Source organism: Octopus bimaculoides, chromosome 1 (genome assembly GCF_001194135.2).
Source record: "Octopus bimaculoides isolate UCB-OBI-ISO-001 chromosome 1, ASM119413v2, whole genome shotgun sequence".
Taxonomy (NCBI): Eukaryota; Metazoa; Mollusca; class Cephalopoda; order Octopoda; family Octopodidae; genus Octopus; species Octopus bimaculoides.
Genome location: NC_068981.1, coordinates 113,709,193 through 113,715,289, shown reverse-complemented (window position 1 = coordinate 113,715,289; position 6,097 = coordinate 113,709,193). Strand labels below are relative to the sequence as shown.

The 6,097-nt window shown below is 37.0% G+C and overlaps 1 protein-coding gene across 1 annotated transcript in view; it reads right to left on the bottom strand.

The window, feature by feature from the left end:
- Positions 1–6,097, bottom strand: part of LOC106878543 (protein-glutamine gamma-glutamyltransferase K) — a 142,812-nt gene that overhangs the window by 4,183 nt on the left and 132,532 nt on the right. The gene's annotated exons all lie outside the window — the stretch shown is intronic.

Below are 6,097 nucleotides of genomic sequence, written 5' to 3'. Positions count from 1 at the left end.
TATATATATATATATATATATATATATTAGACTAACCCAGCCAGAGAGTAGCACATTTACTTACTTAATTTAACATTAGCATATCTATACCTATATTTGCAGCTGCAGTAACACTTATATTTACAATGCTTACCTTACTCTCACTCCCAATAGAGGCAACAATTTTAACTTGCTTGAATGATGATAGGTTAAAAGTGAGAGCATCTGTTATGACATGTCTGATATCAAACAATCATGGAAACCTTCTTTTCAGGTGCTGAATAACATCTCTCTTTCCCATGTTCCCACCCACATCCCTTTCCCAGTTTTCAGAGTTGGCACTGTAAATATAGGCACACTGAAACATCGATCTAGCGAGATTGTAGAGATGCTTGAAAGGAGGCATTTTGATGTATGTTGGATCCAAGAGGTTAGGTGAAGAGGAGTTTTAGCCAGGTTCCTCACAGGCAAGACACATAGGTATAACATCTTCTGGGAAGGTAACAGTGATGGTGTAGGTGGTGTGGGCATACTCTTTGCTGAGAAATGGGTGGATAAGGTCATAGAGGTAGTAAGAGTATGCAATAGCATACTTAAGCTCAGGCTAGTTTTGCAGAATAGTATAGCTACAATTAAATCTGCCTACAACCCACAAACAGGCCTACCAAATAAATAAATATGAACAGACACTTTTATGATATTCTGCTGCAGGCTACCTCCAAGACAAGTGACAATGATCTCATCTTCATGGCTGGAGATTTCAATGAACATGTTGGACAGTAGCCCAGTATCTACCATGGTGTTCATGGGGGCCATGGAATTGGTTCCTGAAACAAAGAAGGAACAAGGTTACTGGTGTTCTTTGATGCAAATGACCTTTTGATCTGCAACACCAACTTCAGGAAGCCAGCCAGCCACCTGATAACCTATCAATCAGCTGACTCTGCTAGCCAGATAGATTTCATTCTCACCAGACAGTGGGATGCATGGTTGCTCTTAAATGCAAAGACACTTTCTGGTAAAGAATTACCTCCCCAGCATAGACTAGTCATTAGTGACTTTAGACTCCAGACCAGAATGATGCCAAGAAGCAGACCAATCTGGTAAAGAAGGATTTGGAAACTTAAGGACCCTTCATATGGTCAGAGGTTTAGGAACATCCTAATTGAAAAATTTGATGAGAAGGAGGAGCAGCTACATACTTGTGACATAGAGGGCAACTGGGAATTCCTACGGAACAGCTTGCTGAGTGGGTAAGGTTCCATGACAATGGAGATACATAGATAGAAAAATAGGTAGGTAGGTAGGTAGGTAGGTAGATAAAAACATGAAATTGAAAGAAGTGTGATTTCGTTTTTCAATGCAAGACATTGAAGTTACACTGTATAAACATGGAAATGTTCCCAAACACACACACACACTTCATCAAAGGATTCTCTCCAAAACTGAATGTTTGAAAGTATAGTGGAGACAGTACATTTTGTATTCTAAATATAACTCAAAGAGGAGAAAGAGGAAAAAGGAAAGAAAGAAAAAAAAGAAAAGGGAAAAGAAAGAAGGAAGGTGAGAGAGGAAGAGAGAAAGAAAGTAAAAAGACTTTCAATGATGACCTGACCACACTTTTTTTTAAGAGGTCACCAACCTTAAACCCATTCCAATAGTAAATGACTAAATAAACAAATGAATAGTGAATAGGAAGGGGGATCCCCATTCTCTCTCTCTCTACCAATCTATTTATCTGTCTGACTATCTATCTATCTACTTATCTATCTATCTATATGTATATTTATCTATCTATGTATCAGCTTATCTACCTACCTATATTTCTATCTATGTATCTCCATTGTCATGGAACCTCACGAAAAAAAAAAAAAAAATGTTCTCTTCTAGACGAAACCCCACAAAAACATCTGTTTTATATAAATGAACAAGCTGTTTGTACATTCACAAAATTCTATTTGATAGGTTCCAGAAATGAATGAAAGTGCTAATTATAATGCAGAAATAAAAAGATTTTTTTTCCAAAATTCTGACGACCTTTTTTCTCAGTTTTCAATTTCTGTACACCACACCTAACATTCTATACATACATATATATATATATATATATATTTAATATGTAGATTGGGTTATAATCCAAGCTGCATATTCCAGTATACCAAAGTATATTTCAACTCTCATATTTTATATGAGAGTTGAAAACAGTGGAGGATTATTGCAGAATAAAACAAAAAACTGGAAAAAAATTATCATTTATTATTTTAATTCTAATTCTGAAGAATGACTAATAGGAGGAGTTTTAAATGTTTTTCTACAAGTGTACCTATGAATGCTTGATAGAAAAGCGGAGACAGTACCTATTGGTAATGAAATGTATGTAATGTGAAATAAATAATACCAAAAATTTTTCCAGACACATACTCTCTCTCTCTCCTTCAAACATGCACTCTTCCTCCCTCTCTCTCTCTCTCTCTCTCCCTCATACATGGACACCCTCTCCCTCTCATACACACACATGCACTCTCTCTTCTTCTTCTTCTTCTTCTTCTTTCACGCACACATATGCCAGTACATTTAGTCATCAGGCGGTGAGCTGGTAGAAATGTTAGCACGCTGGGTGAAATGTTTAGCGATATTTCGTTTGTCTTTATATTCTGAGTTCAAATTCCACCAAGGTTGACTTTGCTTTTTATCCTTTCAGTGTCAATAAATTAAGTACCAGTTGTGTACTGGGGTTGATCTAATCGACTGGCCCCCTCCCGCAAAATTTCAGTCTTTGTGCCTAGAGCAGAAAAGTGCATATTTAGTCATCATCATTTTAATGTCTATATTTCCACATTTACATGGTTGGACAGAGTTTACCAAGGCAGATTATTTTCTATAGTCAAATGTCCTTCATGTCACCAACCAACACCAGTTTTCAAGAGAGGTACTATTTCCTCTTGTCTCTGCAGAAAATTGGAAATGAATGACACTGCTTGTATGAAAGGGACAACCCTATCTAATTATCATGCAATATCAAGACAAGGAGACAACCATACACACACATGCATGCACACTTAAATACATACATCTTTTTCTCTCTTACCCCCCTCCATCCCTCTCTTTCTTTCTCACTCTATATATATGTGTGTGTGTGTGTGTGTGTGTGTGTGTGTGCGTATGTGATTGTGTGTGTGTGTGTGTGTGTGTGTGTGTGTGTGTGCATGTGTGTGTGTGTGTCCATGGAACACAGCTAAGATTATAATCCCTTCAATATACTACATAGAACTGTATGGGGAGTGGACAGTATTCATTCACAATTTTCAACTGCTAATTTTACACATATTCTTTTTACTTTTGTTGTCAGTTTGTTTGTTTTTTCTTAAAAACAATAACCATTTATGCTTTATTTTTTTTGCAGAATAATTGACTAAGGAAAGTTTTGAAGCCCTAATTTGTGGAAGAGGCATGGTGTCCTCTTTTCAATATGTGCCAGAAGGACAAATAAGGATATTTCAAACTTCCTCAATGTCAGCAGAAGGATGGTGGAAAAGTCAGAAAGGTGCTGGAAGATTCAGGATTTGACAAGGCAACAGCAGAGAGGAAAACCCATGATCAATAATCTGATGTCATCAGAACACCAAAATTTGTCACTGAAATCCAAATTCAAGCATCATCAACAATAATCCCAACAAGTCAATACATGCCATTGCATGGGAGAAAAGTGGGGATAAAAAGCTCATCAGGCTGGAGACATTTTCATACAAGATGAGGGAGGAACAATTTCTGTCCAACACAATGCAGGAAAAGTGACTCAGGCACACCAAGAAGCTGATCAACAGATTGAAACGCCCACTGGAGCCAGACAGGCTATGATTCTTCTCCAATGAAATGAATTTCTGCCAAGACCAGATGACCAACTCCCAGAAGAATAAGTGGCTTGCTGTTACACTCAAGGACATACCCAGAGTCATGCAAATGAAATTTCCAGCAACAGTCATGGTCTTCAGTGACATCAGTAGTGAAGGTGACATCATGCTACCTTACTTCTTCCCTGAGGGCCTCAGGTTGAACACCAACCATGTTCTGAGCGAGGTGGTAAAATCCTGGATCAACTGGGTAGCTGCAGGGAGGCGAAACATGTAGCAGCAAAACTCTGCACACTGCCACACCAACGGGAAGACTCAGGCATGGCTATCAGAGAATTTCTTTGATCATACAGCATCTGATGTTTGGTCTCCCAACTTGCCTGGCTACAACCCTCTCAACTTCTTTGCATGGAGCACAGTGGAACATGAGACCAACAAATCCAGCTGCAGCATGAAAGATGAGCTGAGGGCCAGGATCATCAGGGCTTTCAGGAGCTTGAAATGAGAAATAGTGATGAAGGCTTGTGGCTGGTTCCAAGGTTGCCTGGAGGCTGTCATCAAAGCCAAAGATAGGTTCACTGAGTGAGATTGAAAGAACATGTCATGAAGACAAGCTAACCCAAATTTGACAAATATATCTCAAAAAATAAAAACACTGTTTAATATTTTTCCTGAGACAGTCATGTCAACAATATACAATTCTCACTTGTAAGAATAAAGGTTTTAAAAAATATAGAGAAATGTGAAGGATTGCTGTTGGCCAGTGGTAGAATGCTTGTCATGTTTACAAGAGTTGTGGGTTCTAGTCTCACAGGCAGATTCAACTTTTTTTTTTCAATGGATTCTTAACCCAATATTTATAAGCTATTATTTATAGCTTTATATGCTTCAAGTTATATATATATTAATCAAAGTGCACAGTACTATATATCCATCACAGCTGATCTTACCAATCAGTTTCACACCAGGGGTTCAACAGAGTGTTAGGTAACAGCCTAATTATGTAACTCTGTTCTCTTCAGAGATGACAGTTATGGAATATATATATATATATATATACTAGGTGTTTTTCCCAGTTTCACCCAGGTAGTTTGGTTGATGTTGCTGTAAAACCAGCTATCTTCTAAATATTTACCTCCTCTTTGTATTCAAACACCAAAAATAAAGGTTAAAAAAAAGAAAATATTTTAAGAAAATAAAAATTAACAAACCAAGAAAAAACCCAAATTAATAAAAATGTTAAGTTGCCGATAGCTGTAGTAATTGGAAGGTTTCAGTACTCCAATATAGCTATAATTATCTTAATGTGTGTAATCAAAATCTTATGTAGTCATTGTACCTAATCTGAACCTCAACCATGAATGAAAAATCAAGTTTATGACAGTGATGTTGTTGAATGTACGCAAACAATCATATAAGTTGTACTTTGATAAACAACTCGATGTAAAATAGTAGTCAGTCGCAGAAACTTTGAACAAATAGAATTAATATTTAAGTTCACCGATCGAACATAATCACAACTGAAGCCTGCCTTGAAAAACGGGTCAATGGGGAAACAGCAGAACTTTAGGCAATGTAATAATTCTAAAAAAAGGAAAGAATTAACAATTGTGCACACATGGAATGAACGGAATAAACTGAACTTACGTAGTGTGATTGATTGCAAAACTTAGCAGCAGAATGTACATGAAGGAAACATGGAGAAGAGAGACCACTGCATGTGCACACGCACACACACACACACACATACACACACACATCCACATTCCCGCCTCTTTTACATACACACACATATATTCACACAAAGTTGAAATGCTATTTGATTTATTTTTTCAGCGTACAATTTTCATCATCCCACTACCAAGTATGACATCACCCCTTCCTTCCTTATTCATCTCTCACCCCTTCCTTTCTCATTCATAAACACAAGAGTGTTATTATAGTAGATTATCTCGGTAACCATGAGAGCTATGAAAAAAATACAAAGCCATCACCCCTTCCTTCCTTATTCATCTATCACCCGATACCTTTCTCATTCGTAAACACAAGAGTATTATCATAGTAGATTATCTTGATAACCAGCAGAGCTATGGAAAAAATACAAAGCCCAGTAACCCCACTGAATCATTCTACATATCTGTGTAATTTTTTGCACAATTTCACCCAGCTGTTTGACCGTGGATCCCAAGAGAAGAAAGAATCGCTCATGTCAAATTTATATGTATGTGTATATATATATATATATATATATATATATATATATATAT